Here is a 27,826-nt window from a genome sequence, read left to right on the forward strand (position 1 = left end):
CATGCTGATCACACATTTCCACAGTGGCTTAAGACACTGACCGCCTAATCCATTTATTGTGAGTTCAAGTGTTGTATTGGGGTACCTGAAAGTGGAGGGATGAAGTGGAAGAGTGCAGGGCAGTAAACCAAGTGATTTAGGGATCGAAACCATCCTCTGCTATCCAGTTTGCTTTTAGCAATGAAGTGCAAATAGAAGAGAAGAGTTGGGCACATAACACAGAGGTTGATGGATCGAAGCTATCCAATTCTACTTTTAGAAATGAAGTGGAAACAGGGAATTTTTTAAATTGGAGAATTTCATGTGCATGTCTCTGTGCCCTCCGTGATTCTTTTTTTATTACTGCTTCTATCAATCCATATAGGTCATGCTGATCACAGAGTGCCACAGTGGCTTAAGACACTGATCTCCTAATCCATCTATTGAGAATTCAAGTATTGTTTTGATGTACCTGAAAGTGGAGTGATGAAGTGGAAGTGTGTCTCAGTGCCCTCCGTGATTATTTTTTGACTGCTTCTGTCAGTTTGTACAGGTCATGCTGATTACAGAAGCGAAGCGGAAGCGTGATGTCTACTTTAACCACGTGTACCAAAATCACTCTCTGCTATCCTGTGTACGATCGGTCAAAATCACTCTCTGCTATCCTGTTCATTTTCAGCAAGTACCCCAGTGGCCTAATGGATAAGGCACTGGCCTTTTTATTACTGCTTCTATCAATCCATATAGGTCATTCTGATCACAGAGTGCCACAGTGGCTTAAGACACTGATCTCCTAATCCATCTATTGAGAATTCAAGTATTGTTTTGATGTACCTGAAAGTGGAGTGATGAAGTGGAAGTGTGTCTCAGTGCCCTCCGTGATTATTTTTTGACTGCTTCTGTCAGTTTGTACAGGTCATGCTGATTACAGAAGCGAAGCGGAAGCGTGATGTCTACTTTAACCACGTGTACGATCGGTCAAAATCACTCTCTGCTATCCTGTTCATTTTCAGCAAGTACCCCAGTGGCCTAATGGATAAGGCACTGGCCTTCTAAGCCAGGGATTGTGGGTTCGAGTCCCATCTGGGGTGTATGAATGCAAATTCCTACGGAGGAAGAGAGATCAGCACATAACACAGAGTTTGATGGATTGAAGTTTTCCGATTCAATTTTAGAAATGAAGATTTAACAGGGATAAAAAGGAGAATTTCATGGGCATGTTGCTGTGCCCTCCGAAATGCTTTTTTTTACAACTGCTTCTATCAGTTCGTATAGGTCATGCTGATCACACATTTCCACAGTGGCTTAAGACACTGACCGCCTAATCCATTTATTGTGAGTTCAAGTGTTGTATTGGGGTACCTGAAAGTGGAGGGATGAAGTGGAAGAGTGCAGGGCAGTAAACCAAGTGATTAAGGGATCGAAACCATCCTCTGCTATCCAGTTTGCTTTTAGCAATGAAGTGCAAATAGAAGAGAAGAGTTGGGCACATAACACAGAGGTTGATGGATCGAAGCTATCCAATTCTACTTTTAGAAATGAAGTGGAAACAGGGAATTTTTTAAATTGGAGAATTTCATGTGCATGTCTCTGTGCCCTCCGTGATTCTTTTTTTTACTGCTTCTATCAATCCATATAGGTCATGCTGATCACAGAGTGCCACAGTGGCTTAAGACACTGATCTCCTAATCCATCTATTGAGAATTCAAGTATTGTTTTGATGTACCTGAAAGTGGAGTGATGAAGTGGAAGTGTGTCTCAGTGCCCTCCGTGATTATTTTTTGACTGCTTCTGTCAGTTTGTACAGGTCATGCTGATTACAGAAGCGAAGCGGAAGCGTGATGTCTACTTTAACCACGTGTACGATCGGTCAAAATCACTCTCTGCTATCCTGTTCATTTTCAGCAAGTACCCCAGTGGCCTAATGGATAAGGCACTGGCCTTCTAAGCCAGGGATTGTGGGTTCGAGTCCCATCTGGGGTGTATGAATGCAAATTCCTACGGACGAAGAGAGATCAGCACATAACACAGAGTTTGATGGATTGAAGTTTTCCGATTCAATTTTAGAAATGAAGATTTAACAGGGATAAAAAGGAGAATTTCATGGGCATGTTGCTGTGCCCTCAAATGCTTTTTTTTACAACTGCTTCTATCAGTTCGTATAGGTCATGCTGATCACACATTTCCACAGTGGCTTAAGACACTGACCACCTAATCCATTTATTGTGAGTTCAAGTGTTGTATTGGTGTACCTGAAAGTGGAGGGATGAAGTGGAAGAGTGCAGGGCAGTAAACCAAGTGATTAAGGGATCGAAACCATCCTCTGCTATCCAGTTTGCTTTTAGCAATGAAGTGCAAATAGAAGAGAAGAGTTGGGCACATAACACAGAGGTTGATGGATCGAAGCTATCCAATTCTACTTTTAGAAATGAAGTGGAAACAGGGAATTTTTTAAATTGGAGAATTTCATGTGCATGTCTCTGTGCCCTCCGTGATTCTTTTTTATTACTGCTTCTATCAATCCATATAGGTCATGCTGATCACAGAGTGCCACAGTGGCTTAAGACACTGATCTCCTAATCCATCTATTGAGAATTCAAGTATTGTTTTGATGTACCTGTGGAGTGATGAAGTGGAAGTGTGTCTCAGTGCCCTCCGTGATTATTTTTTGACTGCTTCTGTCAGTTTGTACAGGTCATGCTGATTACAGAAGCGAAGCGGAAGCGTGATGTCTACTTTAACCACGTGTACGATCGGTCAAAACCACTCTCTGCTATCCGCTTCATTTTCAGCAAGTACCCCAGTGGCCTAATGGATAAGGCACTGGCCTTCTAAGCCAGGGATTGTGGGTTCGAGTCCCATCTGGGGTGTATGAATGCAAATTCCTACAGACGAAGAGAGATCAGCACATAACACAGAGTTTGATGGATTGAAGTTTTCCGATTCAATTTTAGAAATGAAGATTTAACAGGGATAAAAAGGAGAATTTCATGGGCATGTTGCTGTGCCCTCCGAAATGCTTTTTTTTACAACTGCTTCTATCAGTTCGTATAGGTCATGCTGATCACACATTTCCACAGTGGCTTAAGACACTGACCGCCTAATCCATTTATTGTGAGTCAAGTGTTGTATTGGGGTACCTGAAAGTGGAGGGATGAAGTGGAAGAGTGCAGGGCAGTAAACCAAGTGATTAAGGGATCGAAACCATCCTCTGCTATCCAGTTTGCTTTTAGCAATGAAGTGCAAATAGAAGAGAAGAGTTGGGCACATAACACAGAGGTTGATGGATCGAAGCTATCCAATTCTACTTTTAGAAATGAAGTGGAAACAGGGAATTTTTTAAATTGGAGAATTTCATGTGCATGTCTCTGTGCCCTCCGTGATTCTTTTTTTATTACTGCTTCTATCAATCCATATAGGTCATGCTGATCACAGAGTGCCACAGTGGCTTAAGACACTGATCTCCTAATCCATCTATTGAGAATTCAAGTATTGTTTTGATGTACCTGAAAGTGGAGTGATGAAGTGGAAGTGTGTCTCAGTGCCCTCCGTGATTATTTTTTGACTGCTTCTGTCAGTTTGTACAGGTCATGCTGATTACAGAAGCGAAGCGGAAGCGTGATGTCTACTTTAACCACGTGTACGATCGGTCAAAATCACTCTCTGCTATCCTGTTCATTTTCAGCAAGTACCCCAGTGGCCTAATGGATAAGGCACTGGCCTTCTAAGCCAGGGATTGTGGGTTCGAGTCCCATCTGGGGTGTATGAATGCAAATTCCTACGGAGGAAGAGAGATCAGCACATAACACAGAGTTTGATGGATTGAAGTTTTCCGATTCAATTTTAGAAATGAAGATTTAACAGGGATAAAAAGGAGAATTTCATGGGCATGTTGCTGTGCCCTCCGAAATGCTTTTTTTTTTACAACTGCTTCTATCAGTTCGTATAGGTCATGCTGATCACACATTTCCACAGTGGCTTAAGACACTGACCGCCTAATCCATTTATTGTGAGTTCAAGTGTTGTATTGGGGTACCTGAAAGTGGAGGGATGAAGTGGAAGAGTGCAGGGCAGTAAACCAAGTGATTTAGGGATCGAAACCATCCTCTGCTATCCAGTTTTTGCTTTTAGCAATGAAGTGCAAATAGAAGAGAAGAGTTGGGCACATAACACAGAGGTTGATGGATCGAAGCTATCCAATTCTACTTTTAGAAATGAAGTGGAAACAGGGAATTTTTTAAATTGGAGAATTTCATGTGCATGTCTCTGTGCCCTCCGTGATTCTTTTTTTTTATTACTGCTTCTATCAATCCATATAGGTCATGCTGATCACAGAGTGCCACAGTGGCTTAAGACACTGATCTCCTAATCCATCTATTGAGAATTCAAGTATTGTTTTGATGTACCTGAAAGTGGAGTGATGAAGTGGAAGTGTGTCTCAGTGCCCTCCGTGATTATTTTTTGACTGCTTCTGTCAGTTTGTACAGGTCATGCTGATTACAGAAGCGAAGCGGAAGCGTGATGTCTACTTTAACCACGTGTACGATCGGTCAAAATCACTCTCTGCTATCCTGTTCATTTTCAGCAAGTACCCCAGTGGCCTAATGGATAAGGCACTGGCCTGCTTCTATCAATCCATATAGGTCATTCTGATCACAGAGTGCCACAGTGGCTTAAGACACTGATCTCCTAATCCATCTATTGAGAATTCAAGTATTGTTTTGATGTACCTGAAAGTGGAGTGATGAAGTGGAAGTGTGTCTCAGTGCCCTCCGTGATTATTTTTTGACTGCTTCTGTCAGTTTGTACAGGTCATGCTGATTACAGAAGCGAAGCGGAAGCGTGATGTCTACTTTAACCACGTGTACGATCGGTCAAAACCACTCTCTGCTATCCTGTTCATTTTCAGCAAGTACCCCAGTGGCCTAATGGATAAGGCACTGGCCTTCTAAGCCAGGGATTGTGGGTTCGAGTCCCATCTGGGGTGTATGAATGCAAATTCCTACGGAGGAAGAGAGATCAGCACATAACACAGAGTTTGATGGATTGAAGTTTTCCGATTCAATTTTAGAAATGAAGATTTTAACAGGGATAAAAAGGAGAATTTCATGGGCATGTTGCTGTGCCCTCCGAAATGCTTTTTTTTTTTTACAACTGCTTCTATCAGTTCGTATAGGTCATGCTGATCACACATTTCCACAGTGGCTTAAGACACTGACCACCTAATCCATTTATTGTGAGTTCAAGTGTTGTATTGGTGTACCTGAAAGTGGAGGGATGAAGTGGAAGAGTGCAGGGCAGTAAACCAAGTGATTAAGGGATCGAAACCATCCTCTGCTATCCAGTTTGCTTTTAGCAATGAAGTGCAAATAGAAGAGAAGAGTTGGGCACATAACACAGAGGTTGATGGATCGAAGCTATCCAATTCTACTTTTAGAAATGAAGTGGAAACAGGGAATTTTTTAAATTGGAGAATTTCATGTGCATGTCTCTGTGCCCTCCGTGATTCTTTTTTTATTACTGCTTCTATCAATCCATATAGGTCATGCTGATCACAGAGTGCCACAGTGGCTTAAGACACTGATCTCCTAATCCATCTATTGAGAATTCAAGTATTGTTTTGATGTACCTGAAAGTGGAGTGATGAAGTGGAAGTGTGTCTCAGTGCCCTCCGTGATTATTTTTTGACTGCTTCTGTCAGTTTGTACAGGTCATGCTGATTACAGAGCGAAGCGGAAGCGTGATGTCTACTTTAACCACGTGTACGATCGGTCAAAATCACTCTCTGCTATCCTGTTCATTTTCAGCAAGTACCCCAGTGGCCTAATGGATAAGGCACTGGCCTTCTAAGCCAGGGATTGTGGGTTCGAGTCCCATCTGGGGTGTATGAATGCAAATTCCTACAGACGAAGAGAGATCAGCACATAACACAGAGTTTGATGGATTGAAGTTTTCCGATTCAATTTTAGAAATGAAGATTTAACAGGGATAAAAAGGAGAATTTCATGGGCATGTTGCTGTGCCCTCCGAAATGCTTTTTTTTTTACAACTGCTTCTATCAGTTCGTATAGGTCATGCTGATCACACATTTCCACAGTGGCTTAAGACACTGACCGCCTAATCCATTTATTGTGAGTTCAAGTGTTGTATTGGGGTACCTGAAAGTGGAGGGATGAAGTGGAAGAGTGCAGGGCAGTAAACCAAGTGATTAAGGGATCGAAACCATCCTCTGCTATCCAGTTTGCTTTTAGCAATGAAGTGCAAATAGAAGAGAAGAGTTGGGCACATAACACAGAGGTTGATGGATCGAAGCTATCCAATTCTACTTTTAGAAATGAAGTGGAAACAGGGAATTTTTTAAATTGGAGAATTTCATGTGCATGTCTCTGTGCCCTCCGTGATTCTTTTTTATTACTGCTTCTATCAATCCATATAGGTCATGCTGATCACAGAGTGCCACAGTGGCTTAAGACACTGATCTCCTAATCCATCTATTGAGAATTCAAGTATTGTTTTGATGTACCTGAAAGTGGAGTGATGAAGTGGAAGTGTGTCTCAGTGCCCTCCGTGATTATTTTTTGACTGCTTCTGTCAGTTTGTACAGGTCATGCTGATTACAGAAGCGAAGCGGAAGCGTGATGTCTACTTTAACCACGTGTACGATCGGTCAAAATCACTCTCTGCTATCCTGTTCATTTTCAGCAAGTACCCCAGTGGCCTAATGGATAAGGCACTGGCCTTCTAAGCCAGGGATTGTGGGTTCGAGTCCCATCTGGGGTGTATGAATGCAAATTCCTACAGGACGAAGAGAGATCAGCACATAACACAGAGTTTGATGGATTGAAGTTTTCCGATTCAATTTTAGAAATGAAGATTTAACAGGGATAAAAAAGGAGAATTTCATGGGCATGTTGCTCTGCCTTCCGAAATGCTTTTTTTTTACAACGGCTTCTATCAGTTCGTATAGGTCATGCTGATCACACATTTCCACAGTGGCTTAAGACACTGACCGCCTAATCCATTTATTGTGAGTTCAAGTGTTGTATTGGGGTACCTGAAAGTGGAGGGATGAAGTGGAAGAGTGCAGGGCAGTAAACCAAGTGATTAAGGGATCGAAACCATCCTCTGCTATCCAGTTTGCTTTTAGCAATGAAGTGCAAATAGAAGAGAAGAGTTGGGCACATAACACAGAGGTTGATGGATCGAAGCTATCCAATTCTACTTTTAGAAGAAGGAAACAGGGAATTTTTTAAATTGGAGAATTTCATGTGCATGTCTCTGTGCCCTCCGTGATTCTTTTTTTATTACTGCTTCTATCAATCCATATAGGTCATGCTGATCACAGAGTGCCACAGTGGCTTAAGACACTGATCTCCTAATCCATCTATTGAGAATTCAAGTATTGTTTTGATGTACCTGAAAGTGGAGTGATGAAGTGGAAGTGTGTCTCAGTGCCCTCCGTGATTATTTTTTGACTGCTTCTGTCAGTTTGTACAGGTCATGCTGATTACAGAAGCGAAGCGTGATGTCTAAACCACGCGTGATGTCTACTTTAACCACGTGTACGATCGGTCAAAATCACTCTCTGCTATCCTGTTCATTTTCAGCAAGTACCCCAGTGGCCTAATGGATAAGGCACTGGCCTTTTTATTACTGCTTCTATCAATCCATATAGGTCATTCTGATCACAGAGTGCCACAGTGGCTTAAGACACTGATCTCCTAATCCATCTATTGATCTCCTAATCCATCTATTGATTCAAGTATTGTTTTGATGTACCTGAAAGTGGAGTGATGAAGTGGAAGTGTGTCTCAGTGCCCTCCGTGATTATTTTTTGACTGCTTCTGTCAGTTTGTACAGGTCATGCTGATTACAGAAGCGAAGCGGAAGCGTGATGTCTACTTTAACCACGTGTACGATCGGTCAAAATCACTCTCTGCTATCCTGTTCATTTTCAGCAAGTACCCCAGTGGCCTAATGGATAAGGCACTGGCCTTCTAAGCCAGGGATTGTGGGTTCGAGTCCCATCTGGGGTGTATGAATGCAAATTCCTACGGACGAAGAGAGATCAGCACATAACACAGAGTTTGATGGATTGAAGTTTTCCGATTCAATTTTAGAAATGAAGATTTAACAGGGATAAAAAAGGAGAATTTCATGGGCATGTTGCTGTGCCCTCCGAAATGCTTTTTTTTTTTACAACTGCTTCTATCAGTTCGTATAGGTCATGCTGATCACACATTTCCACAGTGGCTTAAGACACTGACCGCCTAATCCATTTATTGTGAGTTCAAGTGTTGTATTGGGGTACCTGAAAGTGGAGGGATGAAGTGGAAGAGTGCAGGGCAGTAAACCAAGTGATTAAGGGATCGAAACCATCCTCTGCTATCCAGTTTGCTTTTAGCAATGAAGTGCAAATAGAAGAGAAGAGTTGGGCACATAACACAGAGGTTGATGGATCGAAGCTATCCAATTCTACTTTTAGAAATGAAGTGGAAACAGGGAATTTTTTAAATTGGAGAATTTCATGTGCATGTCTCTGTGCCCTCCGTGATTCTTTTTTTATTACTGCTTCTATCAATCCATATAGGTCATTCTGATCACAGAGTGCCACAGTGGCTTAAGACACTGATCTCCTAATCCATCTATTGAGAATTCAAGTATTGTTTTGATGTACCTGAAAGTGGAGTGATGAAGTGGAAGTGTGTCTCAGTGCCCTCCGTGATTATTTTTTGACTGCTTCTGTCAGTTTGTACAGGTCATGCTGATTACAGAAGCGAAGCGGAAGCGTGATGTCTACTTTAACCACGTGTACGATCGGTCAAAATCACTCTCTGCTATCCTGTTCATTTTCAGCAAGTACCCCAGTGGCCTAATGGATAAGGCACTGGCCTTCTAAGCCAGGGATTGTGGGTTCGAGTCCCATCTGGGGTGTATGAATGCAAATTCCTACAGACGAAGAGAGATCAGCACATAACACAGAGTTTGATGGATTGAAGTTTTCCGATTCAATTTTAGAAATGAAGATTTAACAGGGATAAAAAAGGAGAATTTCATGGGCATGTTGCTGTGCCCTCCGAAATGCTTTTTTTTTTACAACTGCTTCTATCAGTTCGTATAGGTCATGCTGATCACACATTTCCACAGTGGCTTAAGACACTGACCACCTAATCCATTTATTGTGAGTTCAAGTGTTGTATTGGTGTACCTGAAAGTGGAGGGATGAAGTGGAAGAGTGCAGGGCAGTAAACCAAGTGATTAAGGGATCGAAACCATCCTCTGCTATCCAGTTTGCTTTTAGCAATGAAGTGCAAATAGAAGAGAAGAGTTGGGCACATAACACAGAGGTTGATGGATCGAAGCTATCCAATTCTACTTTTAGAAATGAAGTGGAAACAGGGAATTTTTTAAATTGGAGAATTTCATGTGCATGTCTCTGTGCCCTCCGTGATTCTTTTTTTATTACTGCTTCTATCAATCCATATAGGTCATGCTGATCACAGAGTGCCACAGTGGCTTAAGACACTGATCTCCTAATCCATCTATTGAGAATTCAAGTATTGTTTTGATGTACCTGAAAGTGGAGTGATGAAGTGGAAGTGTGTCTCAGTGCCCTCCGTGATTATTTTTTGACTGCTTCTGTCAGTTTGTACAGGTCATGCTGATTACAGAAGCGAAGCGGAAGCGTGATGTCTACTTTAACCACGTGTACGATCGGTCAAAATCACTCTCTGCTATCCTGTTCATTTTCAGCAAGTACCCCCAGTGGCCTAATGGATAAGGCACTGGCCTTCTAAGCCAGGGATTGTGGGTTCGAGTCCCATCTGGGGTGTATGAATGCAAATTCCTACGGACGAAGAGAGATCAGCACATAACACAGAGTTTGATGGATTGAAGTTTTCCGATTCAATTTTAGAAATGAAGATTTAACAGGGATAAAAAGGAGAATTTCATGGGCATGTTGCTGTGCCCTCCGAAATGCTTTTTTTTACAACTGCTTCTATCAGTTCGTATAGGTCATGCTGATCACACATTTCCACAGTGGCTTAAGACACTGACCGCCTAATCCATTTATTGTGAGTTCAAGTGTTGTATTGGGGTACCTGAAAGTGGAGGGATGAAGTGGAAGAGTGCAGGGCAGTAAACCAAGTGATTAAGGGATCGAAACCATCCTCTGCTATCCAGTTTGCTTTTAGCAATGAAGTGCAAATAGAAGAGAAGAGTTGGGCACATAACACAGAGGTTGATGGATCGAAGCTATCCAATTCTACTTTTAGAAATGAAGTGGAAACAGGGAATTTTTTAAATTGGAGAATTTCATGTGCATGTCTCTGTGCCCTCCGTGATTCTTTTTTTATTACTGCTTCTATCAATCCATATAGGTCATGCTGATCACAGAGTGCCACAGTGGCTTAAGACACTGATCTCCTAATCCATCTATTGAGAATTCAAGTATTGTTTTGATGTACCTGAAAGTGGAGTGATGAAGTGGAAGTGTGTCTCAGTGCCCTCCGTGATTATTTTTTGACTGCTTCTGTCAGTTTGTACAGGTCATGCTGATTACAGAAGCGAAGCGGAAGCGTGATGTCTACTTTAACCACGTGTACGATCGGTCAAAATCACTCTCTGCTATCCTGTTCATTTTCAGCAAGTACCCCAGTGGCCTAATGGATAAGGCACTGGCCTTTTTATTACTGCTTCTATCAATCCATATAGGTCATTCTGATCACAGAGTGCCACAGTGGCTTAAGACACTGATCTCCTAATCCATCTATTGAGAATTCAAGTATTTTTTGATGTACCTGAAAGTGGAGTGATGAAGTGGAAGTGTGTCTCAGTGCCCTCCGTGATTATTTTTTGACTGCTTCTGTCAGTTTGTACAGGTCATGCTGATTACAGAAGCGAAGCGGAAGCGTGATGTCTACTTTAACCACGTGTACGATCGGTCAAAATCACTCTCTGCTATCCTGTTCATTTTCAGCAAGTACCCCAGTGGCCTAATGGATAAGGCACTGGCCTTCTAAGCCAGGGATTGTGGGTTCGAGTCCCATCTGGGGTGTATGAATGCAAATTCCTACGGAGGAAGAGAGATCAGCACATAACACAGAGTTTGATGGATTGAAGTTTTCCGATTCAATTTTAGAAATGAAGATTTAACAGGGATAAAAAGGAGAATTTCATGGGCATGTTGCTGTGCCCTCCGAAATGCTTTTTTTTACAACTGCTTCTATCAGTTCGTATAGGTCATGCTGATCACACATTTCCACAGTGGCTTAAGACACTGACCGCCTAATCCATTTATTGTGAGTTCAAGTGTTGTATTGGGGTACCTGAAAGTGGAGGGATGAAGTGGAAGAGTGCAGGGCAGTAAACCAAGTGATTAAGGGATCGAAACCATCCTCTGCTATCCAGTTTGCTTTTAGCAATGAAGTGCAAATAGAAGAGAAGAGTTGGGCACATAACACAGAGGTTGATGGATCGAAGCTATCCAATTCTACTTTTAGAAATGAAGTGGAAACAGGGAATTTTTTAAATTGGAGAATTTCATGTGCATGTCTCTGTGCCCTCCGTGATTCTTTTTTTATTACTGCTTCTATCAATCCATATAGGTCATGCTGATCACAGAGTGCCACAGTGGCTTAAGACACTGATCTCCTAATCCATCTATTGAGAATTCAAGTATTGTTTTGATGTACCTGAAAGTGGAGTGATGAAGTGGAAGTGTGTCTCAGTGCCCTCCGTGATTATTTTTTGACTGCTTCTGTCAGTTTGTACAGGTCATGCTGATTACAGAAGCGAAGCGGAAGCGTGATGTCTACTTTAACCACGTGTACGATCGGTCAAAACCACTCTCTGCTATCCTGTTCATTTTCAGCAAGTACCCCAGTGGCCTAATGGATAAGGCACTGGCCTTCTAAGCCAGGGATTGTGGGTTCGAGTCCCATCTGGGGTGTATGAATGCAAATTCCTACGGACGAAGAGAGATCAGCACATAACACAGAGTTTGATGGATTGAAGTTTTCCGATTCAATTTTAGAAATGAAGATTTAACAGGGATAAAAAGGAGAATTTCATGGGCATGTTGCTGTGCCCTCCGAAATGCTTTTTTTTTTTTTTACAACTGCTTCTATCAGTTCGTATAGGTCATGCTGATCACACATTTCCACAGTGGCTTAAGACACTGACCACCTAATCCATTTATTGTGAGTTCAAGTGTTGTATTGGGGTACCTGAAAGTGGAGGGATGAAGTGGAAGAGTGCAGGGCAGTAAACCAAGTGATTAAGGGATCGAAACCATCCTCTGCTATCCAGTTTGCTTTTAGCAATGAAGTGCAAATAGAAGAGAAGAGTTGGGCACATAACACAGAGGTTGATGGATCGAAGCTATCCAATTCTACTTTTAGAAATGAAGTGGAAACAGGGAATTTTTTAAATTGGAGAATTTCATGTGCATGTCTCTGTGCCCTCCGTGATTCTTTTTTATTACTGCTTCTATCAATCCATATAGGTCATGCTGATCACAGAGTGCCACAGTGGCTTAAGACACTGATCTCCTAATCCATCTATTGAGAATTCAAGTATTGTTTTGATGTACCTGAAAGTGGAGTGATGAAGTGGAAGTGTGTCTCAGTGCCCTCCGTGATTATTTTTTGACTGCTTCTGTCAGTTTGTACAGGTCATGCTGATTACAGAAGCGAAGCGGAAGCGTGATGTCTACTTTAACCACGTGTACGATCGGTCAAAATCACTCTCTGCTATCCTGTTCATTTTCAGCAAGTACCCCAGTGGCCTAATGGATAAGGCACTGGCCTTCTAAGCCAGGGATTGTGGGTTCGAGTCCCATCTGGGGTGTATGAATGCAAATTCCTACGGACGAAGAGAGATCAGCACATAACACAGAGTTTGATGGATTGAAGTTTTCCGATTCAATTTTAGAAATGAAGATTTAACAGGGATAAAAAGGAGAATTTCATGGGCATGTTGCTGTGCCCTCCGAAATGCTTTTTTTTTTTTACAACTGCTTCTATCAGTTCGTATAGGTCATGCTGATCACACATTTCCACAGTGGCTTAAGACACTGACCGCCTAATCCATTTATTGTGAGTTCAAGTGTTGTATTGGGGTACCTGAAAGTGGAGGGATGAAGTGGAAGAGTGCAGGGCAGTAAACCAAGTGATTAAGGGATCGAAACCATCCTCTGCTATCCAGTTTGCTTTTAGCAATGAAGTGCAAATAGAAGAGAAGAGTTGGGCACATAACACAGAGGTTGATGGATCGAAGCTATCCAATTCTACTTTTAGAAATGAAGTGGAAACAGGGAATTTTTTAAATTGGAGAATTTCATGTGCATGTCTCTGTGCCCTCCGTGATTCTTTTTTTATTACTGCTTCTATCAATCCATATAGGTCATGCTGATCACAGAGTGCCACAGTGGCTTAAGACACTGATCTCCTAATCCATCTATTGAGAATTCAAGTATTGTTTTGATGTACCTGAAAGTGGAGTGATGAAGTGGAAGTGTGTCTCAGTGCCCTCCGTGATTATTTTTTGACTGCTTCTGTCAGTTTGTACAGGTCATGCTGATTACAGAAGCGAAGCGGAAGCGTGATGTCTACTTTAACCACGTGTACGATCGGTCAAAATCACTCTCTGCTATCCTGTTCATTTTCAGCAAGTACCCCAGTGGCCTAATGGATAAGGCACTGGCCTTCTAAGCCAGGGATTGTGGGTTCGAGTCCCATCTGGGGTGTATGAATGCAAATTCCTACGGACGAAGAGAGATCAGCACATAACACAGAGTTTGATGGATTGAAGTTTTCCGATTCAATTTTAGAAATGAAGATTTAACAGGGATAAAAAGGAGAATTTCATGGGCATGTTGCTGTGCCCTCCGAAATGCTTTTTTTTTTTAACTGCTTCTATCAGTTCGTATAGGTCATGCTGATCACACATTTCCACAGTGGCTTAAGACACTGACCACCTAATCCATTTATTGTGAGTTCAAGTGTTGTATTGGTGTACCTGAAAGTGGAGGGATGAAGTGGAAGAGTGCAGGGCAGTAAACCAAGTGATTAAGGGATCGAAACCATCCTCTGCTATCCAGTTTGCTTTTAGCAATGAAGTGCAAATAGAAGAGAAGAGTTGGGCACATAACACAGAGGTTGATGGATCGAAGCTATCCAATTCTACTTTTAGAAATGAAGTGGAAACAGGGAATTTTTTAAATTGGAGAATTTCATGTGCATGTCTCTGTGCCCTCCGTGATTCTTTTTTTATTACTGCTTCTATCAATCCATATAGGTCATGCTGATCACAGAGTGCCACAGTGGCTTAAGACACTGATCTCCTAATCCATCTATTGAGAATTCAAGTATTGTTTTGATGTACCTGAAAGTGGAGTGATGAAGTGGAAGTGTGTCTCAGTGCCCTCCGTGATTATTTTTTGACTGCTTCTGTCAGTTTGTACAGGTCATGCTGATTACAGAAGCGAAGCGGAAGCGTGATGTCTACTTTAACCACGTGTACGATCGGTCAAAATCACTCTCTGCTATCCTGTTCATTTTCAGCAAGTACCCCAGTGGCCTAATGGATAAGGCACTGGCCTTCTAAGCCAGGGATTGTGGGTTCGAGTCCCATCTGGGGTGTATGAATGCAAATTCCTACAGACGAAGAGAGATCAGCACATAACACAGAGTTTGATGGATTGAAGTTTTCCGATTCAATTTTAGAAATGAAGATTTAACAGGGATAAAAAGGAGAATTTCATGGGCATGTTGCTGTGCCCTCCGAAATGCTTTTTTTTTTTTTACAACTGCTTCTATCAGTTCGTATAGGTCATGCTGATCACACATTTCCACAGTGGCTTAAGACACTGACCGCCTAATCCATTTATTGTGAGTTCAAGTGTTGTATTGGGGTACCTGAAAGTGGAGGGATGAAGTGGAAGAGTGCAGGGCAGTAAACCAAGTGATTAAGGGATCGAAACCATCCTCTGCTATCCAGTTTGCTTTTAGCAATGAAGTGCAAATAGAAGAGAAGAGTTGGGCACATAACACAGAGGTTGATGGATCGAAGCTATCCAATTCTACTTTTAGAAATGAAGTGGAAACAGGGAATTTTTTAAATTGGAGAATTTCATGTGCATGTCTCTGTGCCCTCCGTGATTCTTTTTTTATTACTGCTTCTATCAATCCATATAGGTCATGCTGATCACAGAGTGCCACAGTGGCTTAAGACACTGATCTCCTAATCCATCTATTGAGAATTCAAGTATTGTTTTGATGTACCTGAAAGTGGAGTGATGAAGTGGAAGTGTGTCTCAGTGCCCTCCGTGATTATTTTTTGACTGCTTCTGTCAGTTTGTACAGGTCATGCTGATTACAGAAGCGAAGCGGAAGCGTGATGTCTACTTTAACCACGTGTACGATCGGTCAAAATCACTCTCTGCTATCCTGTTCATTTTCAGCAAGTACCCCAGTGGCCTAATGGATAAGGCACTGGCCTTCTAAGCCAGGGATTGTGGGTTCGAGTCCCATCTGGGGTGTATGAATGCAAATTCCTACGGACGAAGAGAGATCAGCACATAACACAGAGTTTGATGGATTGAAGTTTTCCGATTCAATTTTAGAAATGAAGATTTAACAGGGATAAAAAAGGAGAATTTCATGGGCATGTTGCTGTGCCCTCCGAAATGCTTTTTTTTACAACTGCTTCTATCAGTTCGTATAGGTCATGCTGATCACACATTTCCACAGTGGCTTAAGACACTGACCGCCTAATCCATTTATTGTGAGTTCAAGTGTTGTATTGGGGTACCTGAAAGTGGAGGGATGAAGTGGAAGAGTGCAGGGCAGTAAACCAAGTGATTTAGGGATCGAAACCATCCTCTGCTATCCAGTTTGCTTTTAGCAATGAAGTGCAAATAGAAGAGAAGAGTTGGGCACATAACACAGAGGTTGATGGATCGAAGCTATCCAATTCTACTTTTAGAAATGAAGTGGAAACAGGGAATTTTTTAAATTGGAGAATTTCATGTGCATGTCTCTGTGCCCTCCGTGATTCTTTTTTATTACTGCTTCTATCAATCCATATAGGTCATGCTGATCACAGAGTGCCACAGTGGCTTAAGACACTGATCTCCTAATCCATCTATTGAGAATTCAAGTATTGTTTTGATGTACCTGAAAGTGGAGTGATGAAGTGGAAGTGTGTCTCAGTGCCCTCCGTGATTATTTTTTGACTGCTTCTGTCAGTTTGTACAGGTCATGCTGATTACAGAAGCGAAGCGGAAGCGTGAAACGTGATGTCTACTTTAACCACGTGTACGATCGGTCAAAATCACTCTCTGCTATCCTGTTCATTTTCAGCAAGTACCCCAGTGGCCTAATGGATAAGGCACTGGCCTTTTTATTACTGCTTCTAAGCCAGGGAGTGCCACAGTGGCTTAAGACACTGATCTCCTAATCCATCTATGAATGAGAATCAGCACATAACACAGAGTTTGATGGATTGAAGTTTTTGATTCAATTTTAGAAATGAAGATTTAACAGGGATGAAAAAGGAGAATTTCATGTGCATGTTCTGTGCCCTCCGTGATTATTTTTTGACTGCTTCTCAGTCAGTTTGTCACAGGTTCATGACTGATTAATCCATTTATTGTGAGTTCAAGTGTTGTATTGGGGTACCTGAAAGTGGAGGGATGAAGTGGAAGAGTCTAGGGCTTAAACCAAGTGATTAAGGGATCGACCACCTCTGTATCCAGTTTGCTTTTAGCAATGAAGTGCAATCGAAGTCAAAACATAACAGAGAGGTTGATGGATCAAAATATCTGCTATCCTGTTCATTTTCAGAAGTGGAAACCAGTGGCCTAATGGATAAGGCACTGTGCCCTCCGTGATTCTTTTTTTATTACTGCTTCTATCAATCCATATAGGTCATTCTGATCACAGAGTGCCACAGTGGCTTAAGACACTGATCTCCTAATCCATCTATTGAGAATTCAAGTATTGTTTTGATGTACCTGAAAGTGGAGTGATGAAGTGGAAGTGTGTCTCAGTGCCCTCCGTGATTATTTTTTGACTGCTTCTGTCAGTTTGTACAGGTCATGCTGATTACAGAAGCGAAGCGGAAGCGTGATGTCTACTTTAACCACGTGTACGATCGGTCAAAATCACTCTCTGCTATCCTGTTCATTTTCAGCAAGTACCCCAGTGGCCTAATGGATAAGGCACTGGCCTTCTAAGCCAGGGATTGTGGGTTCGAGTCCCATCTGGGGTGTATGAATGCAAATTCCTACGGAGGAAGAGAGATCAGCACATAACACAGAGTTTGATGGATTGAAGTTTTCCGATTCAATTTTAGAAATGAAGATTTTAACAGGGATAAAAAAGGAGAATTTCATGGGCATGTTGCTGTGCCCTCCGAAATGCTTTTTTTTACAACTGCTTCTATCAGTTCGTATAGGTCATGCTGATCACACATTTCCACAGTGGCTTAAGACACTGACCACCTAATCCATTTATTGTGAGTTCAAGTGTTGTATTGGTGTACCTGAAAGTGGAGGGATGAAGTGGAAGAGTGCAGGGCAGTAAACCAAGTGATTAAGGGATCGAAACCATCCTCTGCTATCCAGTTTGCTTTTAGCAATGAAGTGCAAATAGAAGAGAAGAGTTGGGCACATAACACAGAGGTTGATGGATCGAAGCTATCCAATTCTACTTTTAGAAATGAAGTGGAAACAGGGAATTTTTTAAATTGGAGAATTTCATGTGCATGTCTCTGTGCCCTCCGTGATTATTTTTTATTACTGCTTCTATCAATCCATATAGGTCATGCTGATCACAGAGTGCCACAGTGGCTTAAGACACTGATCTCCTAATCCATCTATTGAGAATTCAAGTATTGTTTTGATGTACCTGAAAGTGGAGTGATGAAGTGGAAGTGTGTCTCAGTGCCCTCCGTGATTATTTTTTGACTGCTTCTGTCAGTTTGTACAGGTCATGCTGATTACAGAAGCGAAGCGGAAGCGTGATGTCTACTTTAACCACGTGTACGATCGGTCAAAATCACTCTCTGCTATCCTGTTCATTTTCAGCAAGTACCCCAGTGGCCTAATGGATAAGGCACTGGCCTTCTAAGCCAGGGATTGTGGGTTCGAGTCCCATCTGGGGTGTATGAATGCAAATTCCTACAGACGAAGAGAGATCAGCACATAACACAGAGTTTGATGGATTGAAGTTTTCCGATTCAATTTTAGAAATGAAGATTTAACAGGGATAAAAAAGGAGAATTTCATGGGCATGTTGCTGTGCCCTCCGAAATGCTTTTTTTTTTACAACTGCTTCTATCAGTTCGTATAGGTCATGCTGATCACACATTTCCACAGTGGCTTAAGACACTGACCACCTAATCCATTTATTGTGAGTTCAAGTGTTGTATTGGTGTACCTGAAAGTGGAGGGATGAAGTGGAAGAGTGCAGGGCAGTAAACCAAGTGATTAAGGGATCGAAACCATCCTCTGCTATCCAGTTTGCTTTTAGCAATGAAGTGCAAATAGAAGAGAAGAGTTGGGCACATAACACAGAGGTTGATGGATCGAAGCTATCCAATTCTACTTTTAGAAATGAAGTGGAAACAGGGAATTTTTTAAATTGGAGAATTTCATGTGCATGTCTCTGTGCCCTCCGTGATTCTTTTTTTATTACTGCTTCTATCAATCCATATAGGTCATGCTGATCACAGAGTGCCACAGTGGCTTAAGACACTGATCTCCTAATCCATCTATTGAGAATTCAAGTATTGTTTTGATGTACCTGAAAGTGGAGTGATGAAGTGGAAGTGTGTCTCAGTGCCCTCCGTGATTATTTTTTGACTGCTTCTGTCAGTTTGTACAGGTCATGCTGATTACAGAAGCGAAGCGGAAGCGTGATGTCTACTTTAACCACGTGTACGATCGGTCAAAATCACTCTCTGCTATCCTGTTCATTTTCAGCAAGTACCCCAGTGGCCTAATGGATAAGGCACTGGCCTTCTAAGCCAGGGATTGTGGGTTCGAGTCCCATCTGGGGTGTATGAATGCAAATTCCTACAGACGAAGAGAGATCAGCACATAACACAGAGTTTGATGGATTGAAGTTTTCCGATTCAATTTTAGAAATGAAGATTTAACAGGGATAAAAAAGGAGAATTTCATGGGCATGTTGCTGTGCCCTCCGAAATGCTTTTTTTTACAACTGCTTCTATCAGTTCGTATAGGTCATGCTGATCACACATTTCCACAGTGGCTTAAGACACTGACCGCCTAATCCATTTATTGTGAGTTCAAGTGTTGTATTGGGGTACCTGAAAGTGGAGGGATGAAGTGGAAGAGTGCAGGGCAGTAAACCAAGTGATTAAGGGATCGAAACCATCCTCTGCTATCCAGTTTGCTTTTAGCAATGAAGTGCAAATAGAAGAGAAGAGTTGGGCACATAACACAGAGGTTGATGGATCGAAGCTATCCAATTCTACTTTTAGAAATGAAGTGGAAACAGGGAATTTTTTAAATTGGAGAATTTCATGTGCATGTCTCTGTGCCCTCCGTGATTCTTTTTTTATTACTGCTTCTATCAATCCATATAGGTCATGCTGATCACAGAGTGCCACAGTGGCTTAAGACACTGATCTCCTAATCCATCTATTGAGAATTCAAGTATTGTTTTGATGTACCTGAAAGTGGAGTGATGAAGTGGAAGTGTGTCTCAGTGCCCTCCGTGATTATTTTTTGACTGCTTCTGTCAGTTTGTACAGGTCATGCTGATTACAGAAGCGAAGCGGAAGCGTGATGTCTACTTTAACCACGTGTACGATCGGTCAAAATCACTCTCTGCTATCCTGTTCATTTTCAGCAAGTACCCCAGTGGCCTAATGGATAAGGCACTGGCCTTCTAAGCCAGGGATTGTGGGTTCGAGTCCCATCTGGGGTGTATGAATGCAAATTCCTACAGACGAAGAGAGATCAGCACATAACACAGAGTTTGATGGATTGAAGTTTTCCGATTCAATTTTAGAAATGAAGATTTAACAGGGATAAAAAGGAGAATTTCATGGGCATGTTGCTGTGCCCTCCGAAATGCTTTTTTTTTTTTACAACTGCTTCTATCAGTTCGTATAGGTCATGCTGATCACACATTTCCACAGTGGCTTAAGACACTGACCACCTAATCCATTTATTGTGAGTTCAAGTGTTGTATTGGGGTACCTGAAAGTGGAGGGATGAAGTGGAAGAGTGCAGGGCAGTAAACCAAGTGATTAAGGGATCGAAACCATCCTCTGCTATCCAGTTTGCTTTTAGCAATGAAGTGCAAATAGAAGAGAAGAGTTGGGCACATAACACAGAGGTTGATGGATCGAAGCTATCCAATTCTACTTTTAGAAATGAAGTGGAAACAGGGAATTTTTTAAATTGGAGAATTTCATGTGCATGTCTCTGTGCCCTCCGTGATTCTTTTTTATTACTGCTTCTATCAATCCATATAGGTCATGCTGATCACAGAGTGCCACAGTGGCTTAAGACACTGATCTCCTAATCCATCTATTGAGAATTCAAGTATTGTTTTGATGTACCTGAAAGTGGAGTGATGAAGTGGAAGTGTGTCTCAGTGCCCTCCGTGATTATTTTTTGACTGCTTCTGTCAGTTTGTACAGGTCATGCTGATTACAGAAGCGAAGCGGAAGCGTGATGTCTACTTTAACCACGTGTACGATCGGTCAAAATCACTCTCTGCTATCCTGTTCATTTTCAGCAAGTACCCCAGTGGCCTAATGGATAAGGCACTGGCCTTCTAAGCCAGGGATTGTGGGTTCGAGTCCCATCTGGGGTGTATGAATGCAAATTCCTACAGACGAAGAGAGATCAGCACATAACACAGAGTTTGATGGATTGAAGTTTTCCGATTCAATTTTAGAAATGAAGATTTAACAGGGATAAAAAAGGAGAATTTCATGGGCATGTTGCTGTGCCCTCCGAAATGCTTTTTTTTACAACTGCTTCTATCAGTTCGTATAGGTCATGCTGATCACACATTTCCACAGTGGCTTAAGACACTGACCGCCTAATCCATTTATTGTGAGTTCAAGTGTTGTATTGGGGTACCTGAAAGTGGAGGGATGAAGTGGAAGAGTGCAGGGCAGTAAACCAAGTGATTAAGGGATCGAAACCATCCTCTGCTATCCAGTTTGCTTTTAGCAATGAAGTGCAAATAGAAGAGAAGAGTTGGGCACATAACACAGAGGTTGATGGATCGAAGCTATCCAATTCTACTTTTAGAAATGAAGTGGAAACAGGGAATTTTTTAAATTGGAGAATTTCATGTGCATGTCTCTGTGCCCTCCGTGATTCTTTTTTTATTACTGCTTCTATCAATCCATATAGGTCATGCTGATCACAGAGTGCCACAGTGGCTTAAGACACTGATCTCCTAATCCATCTATTGAGAATTCAAGTATTGTTTTGATGTACCTGAAAGTGGAGTGATGAAGTGGAAGTGTGTCTCAGTGCCCTCCGTGATTATTTTTTGACTGCTTCTGTCAGTTTGTACAGGTCATGCTGATTACAGAAGCGAAGCGGAAGCGTGATGTCTACTTTAACCACGTGTACGATCGGTCAAAATCACTCTCTGCTATCCTGTTCATTTTCAGCAAGTACCCCAGTGGCCTAATGGATAAGGCACTGGCCTTCTAAGCCAGGGATTGTGGGTTCGAGTCCCATCTGGGGTGTATGAATGCAAATTCCTACAGGACGAAGAGAGATCAGCACATAACACAGAGTTTGATGGATTGAAGTTTTCCGATTCAATTTTAGAAATGAAGATTTAACAGGGATAAAAAAGGAGAATTTCATGGGCATGTTGCTCTGCCTTCCGAAATGCTTTTTTTTTTACAACTGCTTCTATCAGTTCGTATAGGTCATGCTGATCACACATTTCCACAGTGGCTTAAGACACTGACCGCCTAATCCATTTATTGTGAGTTCAAGTGTTGTATTGGGGTACCTGAAAGTGGAGGGATGAAGTGGAAGAGTGCAGGGCAGTAAACCAAGTGATTAAGGGATCGAAACCATCCTCTGCTATCCAGTTTGCTTTTAGCAATGAAGTGCAAATAGAAGAGAAGAGTTGGGCACATAACACAGAGGTTGATGGATCGAAGCTATCCAATTCTACTTTTAGAAATGAAGTGGAAACAGGGAATTTTTTAAATTGGAGAATTTCATGTGCATGTCTCTGTGCCCTCCGTGATTCTTTTTTTATTACTGCTTCTATCAATCCATATAGGTCATGCTGATCACAGAGTGCCACAGTGGCTTAAGACACTGATCTCCTAATCCATCTATTGAGAATTCAAGTATTGTTTTGATGTACCTGAAAGTGGAGTGATGAAGTGGAAGTGTGTCTCAGTGCCCTCCGTGATTATTTTTTGACTGCTTCTGTCAGTTTGTACAGGTCATGCTGATTACAGAAGCGAAGCGGAAGCGTGATGTCTACTTTAACCACGTGTACGATCGGTCAAAATCACTCTCTGCTATCCTGTTCATTTTCAGCAAGTACCCCAGTGGCCTAATGGATAAGGCACTGGCCTTCTAAGCCAGGGATTGTGGGTTCGAGTCCCATCTGGGGTGTATGAATGCAAATTCCTACGGACGAAGAGAGATCAGCACATAACACAGAGTTTGATGGATTGAAGTTTTCCGATTCAATTTTAGAAATGAAGATTTAACAGGGATAAAAAAGGAGAATTTCATGGGCATGTTGCTGTGCCCTCCGAAATGCTTTTTTTTACAACTGCTTCTATCAGTTCGTATAGGTCATGCTGATCACACATTTCCACAGTGGCTTAAGACACTGACCGCCTAATCCATTTATTGTGAGTTCAAGTGTTGTATTGGGGTACCTGAAAGTGGAGGGATGAAGTGGAAGAGTGCAGGGCAGTAAACCAAGTGATTAAGGGATCGAAACCATCCTCTGCTATCCAGTTTGCTTTTAGCAATGAAGTGCAAATAGAAGAGAAGAGTTGGGCACATAACACAGAGGTTGATGGATCGAAGCTATCCAATTCTACTTTTAGAAATGAAGTGGAAACAGGGAATTTTTTAAATTGGAGAATTTCATGTGCATGTCTCTGTGCCCTCCGTGATTCTTTTTTTTATTACTGCTTCTATCAATCCATATAGGTCATGCTGATCACAGAGTGCCACAGTGGCTTAAGACACTGATCTCCTAATCCATCTATTGAGAATTCAAGTATTGTTTTGATGTACCTGAAAGTGGAGTGATGAAGTGGAAGTGTGTCTCAGTGCCCTCCGTGATTATTTTTTGACTGCTTCTGTCAGTTTGTACAGGTCATGCTGATTACAGAAGCGAAGCGGAAGCGTGATGTCTACTTTAACCACGTGTACGATCGGTCAAAATCACTCTCTGCTATCCTGTTCATTTTCAGCAAGTACTCCCAGTGGCCCAGTGGCCTAATGGATAAGGCACTGGCCTTTTTATTACTGCTTCTATCAATCCATATAGGTCATTCTGATCACAGAGTGCCACAGTGGCTTAAGACACTGATCTCCTAATCCATCTATTGAGAATTCAAGTATTTTTTTGATGTACCTGAAAGTGGAGTGATGAAGTGGAAGTGTCTCAGTGCCCTCCGTGATTATTTTTTGACTGCTTCTGTCAGTTTGTACAGGTCATGCTGATTACAGAAGGTCATGCTGATTACAGAAGCGTTGTCTACTTTAACCACGTGTACGATCGGTCAAAATCACTCTCTGCTATCCTGTTCATTTTCAGCAAGTACCCCAGTGGCCTAATGGATAAGGCACTGGCCTTCTAAGCCAGGGATTGTGGGTTCGAGTCCCATCTGGGGTGTATGAATGCAAATTCCTACGGAGGAAGAGAGATCAGCACATAACACAGAGTTTGATGGATTGAAGTTTTCCGATTCAATTTTAGAAATGAAGATTTAACAGGGATAAAAAAGGAGAATTTCATGGGCATGTTGCTCTGCCTTCCGAAATGCTTTTTTTTACAACGGCTTCTATCAGTTCGTATAGGTCATGCTGATCACACATTTCCACAGTGGCTTAAGACACTGACCGCCTAATCCATTTATTGTGAGTTCAAGTGTTGTATTGGGGTACCTGAAAGTGGAGGGATGAAGTGGAAGAGTGCAGGGCAGTAAACCAAGTGATTTAGGGATCGAAACCATCCTCTGCTATCCAGTTTGCTTTTAGCAATGAAGTGCAAATAGAAGAGAAGAGTTGGGCACATAACACAGAGGTTGATGGATCGAAGCTATCCAATTCTACTTTTAGAAATGAAGTGGAAACAGGGAATTTTTTAAATTGGAGAATTTCATGTGCATGTCTCTGTGCCCTCCGTGATTCTTTTTTTATTACTGCTTCTATCAATCCATATAGGTCATGCTGATCACAGAGTGCCACAGTGGCTTAAGACACTGATCTCCTAATCCATCTATTGAGAATTCAAGTATTGTTTTGATGTACCTGAAAGTGGAGTGATGAAGTGGAAGTGTGTCTCAGTGCCCTCCGTGATTATTTTTTGACTGCTTCTGTCAGTTTGTACAGGTCATGCTGATTACAGAAGCGAAGCGGAAGCGTGATGTCTACTTTAACCACGTGTACGATCGGTCAAAACCACTCTCTGCTATCCTGTTCATTTTCAGCAAGTACCCCAGTGGCCTAATGGATAAGGCACTGGCCTTTTAGCATTACTGATTCTATCAATCCATATAGGTCATTCTGATCACAGAGTGCCACAGTGGCTTAAGACACTGATCACTGATCTCTAATCCATCTATTGAGAATTCAAGTATTGTTTTGATGTACCTGAAAGTGGAGTGATGAAGTGGAAGTGTGTCTCAGTGCCCTCCGTGATTATTTTTTGACTGCTTCTGTCAGTTTGTACAGGTCATGCTGATTACAGAAGCGAAGCGGAAGCGTGATGTCTACTTTAACCACGTGTACGATCGGTCAAAATCACTCTCTGCTATCCTGTTCATTTTCAGCAAGTACCCCAGTGGCCTAATGGATAAGGCACTGGCCTTCTAAGCCAGGGATTGTGGGTTCGAGTCCCATCTGGGGTGTATGAATGCAAATTCCTACGGAGGAAGAGAGATCAGCACATAACACAGAGTTTGATGGATTGAAGTTTTCCGATTCAATTTTAGAAATGAAGATTTAACAGGGATAAAAAAGGAGAATTTCATGGGCATGTTGCTGTGCCCTCCGAAATGCTTTTTTTTACAACTGCTTCTATCAGTTCGTATAGGTCATGCTGATCACACATTTCCACAGTGGCTTAAGACACTGACCACCTAATCCATTTATTGTGAGTTCAAGTGTTGTATTGGTGTACCTGAAAGTGGAGGGATGAAGTGGAAGAGTGCAGGGCAGTAAACCAAGTGATTAAGGGATCGAAACCATCCTCTGCTATCCAGTTTGCTTTTAGCAATGAAGTGCAAATAGAAGAGAAGAGTTGGGCACATAACACAGAGGTTGATGGATCGAAGCTATCCAATTCTACTTTTAGAAATGAAGTGGAAACAGGGAATTTTTTAAATTGGAGAATTTCATGTGCATGTCTCTGTGCCCTCCGTGATTCTTTTTTTATTACTGCTTCTATCAATCCATATAGGTCATGCTGATCACAGAGTGCCACAGTGGCTTAAGACACTGATCTCCTAATCCATCTATTGAGAATTCAAGTATTGTTTTGATGTACCTGAAAGTGGAGTGATGAAGTGGAAGTGTGTCTCAGTGCCCTCCGTGATTATTTTTTGACTGCTTCTGTCAGTTTGTACAGGTCATGCTGATTACAGAAGCGAAGCGGAAGCGTGATGTCTACTTTAACCACGTGTACGATCGGTCAAAATCACTCTCTGCTATCCTGTTCATTTTCAGCAAGTACCCCAGTGGCCTAATGGATAAGGCACTGGCCTTCTTTTTATTACTGGCACTGTGCCCTTTTCTTTTTTTATTACTGTCAATCCATATAGGTCATTCTGATCACAGAGTGCCACAGTGGCTTAAGACACTGATCTCCTAATCCATCTATTGAGAATTCAAGTATTGTTTTGATGTACCTGAAAGTGGAGTGATGAAGTGGAAGTGTGTCTCAGTGCCCTCCGTGATTATTTTTTGACTGCTTCTGTCAGTTTGTACAGGTCATGCTGATTACAGAAGCGAAGCGGAATTACAGCGTGATGTCTACTTTAACCACGTGTACGATCGGTCAAAATCACTCTCTGCTATCCTGTTCATTTTCAGCAAGTACCCCAGTGGCCTAATGGATAAGGCACTGGCCTTCTAAGCCAGGGATTGTGGGTTCGAGTCCCATCTGGGGTGTATGAATGCAAATTCCTACGGAGGAATTAGAGATCAGCACATAACACAGAGTTTGATGGATTGAAGTTTTCCGATTCAATTTTAGAAATGAAGATTTAACAGGGATAAAAAGGAGAATTTCATGGGCATGTTGCTCTGCCCTCCGAAATGCTTTTTTTTTTACAACTGCTTCTATCAGTTCGTATAGGTCATGCTGATCACACATTTCCACAGTGGCTTAAGACACTGACCGCCTAATCCATTTATTGTGAGTTCAAGTGTTGTATTGGGGTACCTGAAAGTGGAGGGATGAAGTGGAAGAGTGCAGGGCAGTAAACCAAGTGATTAAGGGATCGAAACCATCCTCTGCTATCCAGTTTGCTTTTAGCAATGAAGTGCAAATAGAAGAGAAGAGTTGGGCACATAACACAGAGGTTGATGGATCGAAGCTATCCAATTCTACTTTTAGAAATGAAGTGGAAACAGGGAATTTTTTAAATTGGAGAATTTCATGTGCATGTCTCTGTGCCCTCCGTGATTCTTTTTTTATTACTGCTTCTATCAATCCATATAGGTCATTCTGATCACAGAGTGCCACAGTGGCTTAAGACACTGATCTCCTAATCCATCTATTGAGAATTCAAGTATTGTTTTGATGTACCTGAAAGTGGAGTGATGAAGTGGAAGTGTGTCTCAGTGCCCTCCGTGATTATTTTTTGACTGCTTCTGTCAGTTTGTACAGGTCATGCTGATTACAGAAGCGAAGCGGAAGCGTGATGTCTACTTTAACCACGTGTACGATCGGTCAAAATCACTCTCTGCTATCCTGTTCATTTTCAGCAAGTACCCCAGTGGCCTAATGGATAAGGCACTGGCCTTCTAAGCCAGGGATTGTGGGTTCGAGTCCCATCTGGGGTGTATGAATGCAAATTCCTACGGACGAAGAGAGATCAGCACATAACACAGAGTTTGATGGATTGAAGTTTTCCGATTCAATTTTAGAAATGAAGATTTAACAGGGATAAAAAGGAGAATTTCATGGGCATGTTGCTGTGCCTTCTCCGAAATGCTTTTTTTTTACAACTGCTTCTATCAGTTCGTATAGGTCATGCTGATCACACATTTCCACAGTGGCTTAAGACACTGACCGCCTAATCCATTTATTGTTGTGAGTTCAAGTGTTGTATTGGGGTACCTGAAAGTGGAGGGATGAAGTGGAAGAGTGCAGGGCAGTAAACCAAGTGATTAAGGGATCGAAACCATCCTCTGCTATCCAGTTTGCTTTTAGCAATGAAGTGCAAATAGAAGAGAAGAGTTGGGCACATAACACAGAGGTTGATGGATCGAAGCTATCCAATTCTACTTTTAGAAATGAAGTGGAAACAGGGAATTTTTTAAATTGGAGAATTTCATGTGCATGTCTCTGTGCCCTCCGTGATTCTTTTTTTATTACTGCTTCTATCAATCCATATA

At 41.9% G+C, this 27,826-nt stretch overlaps 27 non-coding genes across 27 annotated transcripts; all 27 read left to right on the forward strand.

Annotated features, from left to right (window-relative positions):
• Positions 1-997: 997 nt before the first annotated feature.
• trnar-ucu lies at positions 998-1,070 on the forward strand. The gene has a single exon. It is a non-coding gene; the product is annotated as a tRNA-Arg (tRNA).
• An 819-nt stretch (positions 1,071-1,889) lies between these two features.
• trnar-ucu lies at positions 1,890-1,962 on the forward strand. The gene has a single exon. It is a non-coding gene; the product is annotated as a tRNA-Arg (tRNA).
• An 814-nt stretch (positions 1,963-2,776) lies between these two features.
• On the forward strand, positions 2,777-2,849 carry trnar-ucu. The gene has a single exon. It is a non-coding gene; the product is annotated as a tRNA-Arg (tRNA).
• An 820-nt stretch (positions 2,850-3,669) lies between these two features.
• trnar-ucu lies at positions 3,670-3,742 on the forward strand. The gene has a single exon. It is a non-coding gene; the product is annotated as a tRNA-Arg (tRNA).
• Positions 3,743-4,893: 1,151 nt separating this feature from the next.
• On the forward strand, positions 4,894-4,966 carry trnar-ucu. The gene has a single exon. It is a non-coding gene; the product is annotated as a tRNA-Arg (tRNA).
• An 825-nt stretch (positions 4,967-5,791) lies between these two features.
• On the forward strand, positions 5,792-5,864 carry trnar-ucu. The gene has a single exon. It is a non-coding gene; the product is annotated as a tRNA-Arg (tRNA).
• An 822-nt stretch (positions 5,865-6,686) lies between these two features.
• Positions 6,687-6,759, forward strand: trnar-ucu. The gene has a single exon. It is a non-coding gene; the product is annotated as a tRNA-Arg (tRNA).
• A 1,183-nt stretch (positions 6,760-7,942) lies between these two features.
• trnar-ucu lies at positions 7,943-8,015 on the forward strand. The gene has a single exon. It is a non-coding gene; the product is annotated as a tRNA-Arg (tRNA).
• An 825-nt stretch (positions 8,016-8,840) lies between these two features.
• trnar-ucu lies at positions 8,841-8,913 on the forward strand. Its single transcript has one exon. It is a non-coding gene; the product is annotated as a tRNA-Arg (tRNA).
• An 824-nt stretch (positions 8,914-9,737) lies between these two features.
• Positions 9,738-9,811, forward strand: trnar-ucu. The gene has a single exon. It is a non-coding gene; the product is annotated as a tRNA-Arg (tRNA).
• Positions 9,812-10,965: 1,154 nt separating this feature from the next.
• Positions 10,966-11,038, forward strand: trnar-ucu. Its single transcript has one exon. It is a non-coding gene; the product is annotated as a tRNA-Arg (tRNA).
• An 821-nt stretch (positions 11,039-11,859) lies between these two features.
• trnar-ucu lies at positions 11,860-11,932 on the forward strand. The gene has a single exon. It is a non-coding gene; the product is annotated as a tRNA-Arg (tRNA).
• Positions 11,933-12,758: 826 nt separating this feature from the next.
• Positions 12,759-12,831, forward strand: trnar-ucu. The gene has a single exon. It is a non-coding gene; the product is annotated as a tRNA-Arg (tRNA).
• An 825-nt stretch (positions 12,832-13,656) lies between these two features.
• trnar-ucu lies at positions 13,657-13,729 on the forward strand. The gene has a single exon. It is a non-coding gene; the product is annotated as a tRNA-Arg (tRNA).
• An 822-nt stretch (positions 13,730-14,551) lies between these two features.
• Positions 14,552-14,624, forward strand: trnar-ucu. Its single transcript has one exon. It is a non-coding gene; the product is annotated as a tRNA-Arg (tRNA).
• An 826-nt stretch (positions 14,625-15,450) lies between these two features.
• On the forward strand, positions 15,451-15,523 carry trnar-ucu. Its single transcript has one exon. It is a non-coding gene; the product is annotated as a tRNA-Arg (tRNA).
• Positions 15,524-17,183: 1,660 nt separating this feature from the next.
• On the forward strand, positions 17,184-17,256 carry trnar-ucu. The gene has a single exon. It is a non-coding gene; the product is annotated as a tRNA-Arg (tRNA).
• An 822-nt stretch (positions 17,257-18,078) lies between these two features.
• trnar-ucu lies at positions 18,079-18,151 on the forward strand. The gene has a single exon. It is a non-coding gene; the product is annotated as a tRNA-Arg (tRNA).
• An 824-nt stretch (positions 18,152-18,975) lies between these two features.
• Positions 18,976-19,048, forward strand: trnar-ucu. The gene has a single exon. It is a non-coding gene; the product is annotated as a tRNA-Arg (tRNA).
• An 822-nt stretch (positions 19,049-19,870) lies between these two features.
• trnar-ucu lies at positions 19,871-19,943 on the forward strand. The gene has a single exon. It is a non-coding gene; the product is annotated as a tRNA-Arg (tRNA).
• Positions 19,944-20,767: 824 nt separating this feature from the next.
• Positions 20,768-20,840, forward strand: trnar-ucu. Its single transcript has one exon. It is a non-coding gene; the product is annotated as a tRNA-Arg (tRNA).
• An 822-nt stretch (positions 20,841-21,662) lies between these two features.
• trnar-ucu lies at positions 21,663-21,735 on the forward strand. Its single transcript has one exon. It is a non-coding gene; the product is annotated as a tRNA-Arg (tRNA).
• An 825-nt stretch (positions 21,736-22,560) lies between these two features.
• trnar-ucu lies at positions 22,561-22,633 on the forward strand. Its single transcript has one exon. It is a non-coding gene; the product is annotated as a tRNA-Arg (tRNA).
• Positions 22,634-23,803: 1,170 nt separating this feature from the next.
• trnar-ucu lies at positions 23,804-23,876 on the forward strand. The gene has a single exon. It is a non-coding gene; the product is annotated as a tRNA-Arg (tRNA).
• Positions 23,877-25,040: 1,164 nt separating this feature from the next.
• On the forward strand, positions 25,041-25,113 carry trnar-ucu. The gene has a single exon. It is a non-coding gene; the product is annotated as a tRNA-Arg (tRNA).
• A 1,188-nt stretch (positions 25,114-26,301) lies between these two features.
• trnar-ucu lies at positions 26,302-26,374 on the forward strand. The gene has a single exon. It is a non-coding gene; the product is annotated as a tRNA-Arg (tRNA).
• Positions 26,375-27,198: 824 nt separating this feature from the next.
• Positions 27,199-27,271, forward strand: trnar-ucu. Its single transcript has one exon. It is a non-coding gene; the product is annotated as a tRNA-Arg (tRNA).
• The last annotated feature ends 555 nt before the right edge of the window (positions 27,272-27,826 follow it).

Source organism: Oncorhynchus gorbuscha, linkage group LG25, assembly GCF_021184085.1.
Source record: "Oncorhynchus gorbuscha isolate QuinsamMale2020 ecotype Even-year linkage group LG25, OgorEven_v1.0, whole genome shotgun sequence".
NCBI lineage: Eukaryota > Metazoa > Chordata > Actinopteri > Salmoniformes > Salmonidae > Oncorhynchus > Oncorhynchus gorbuscha.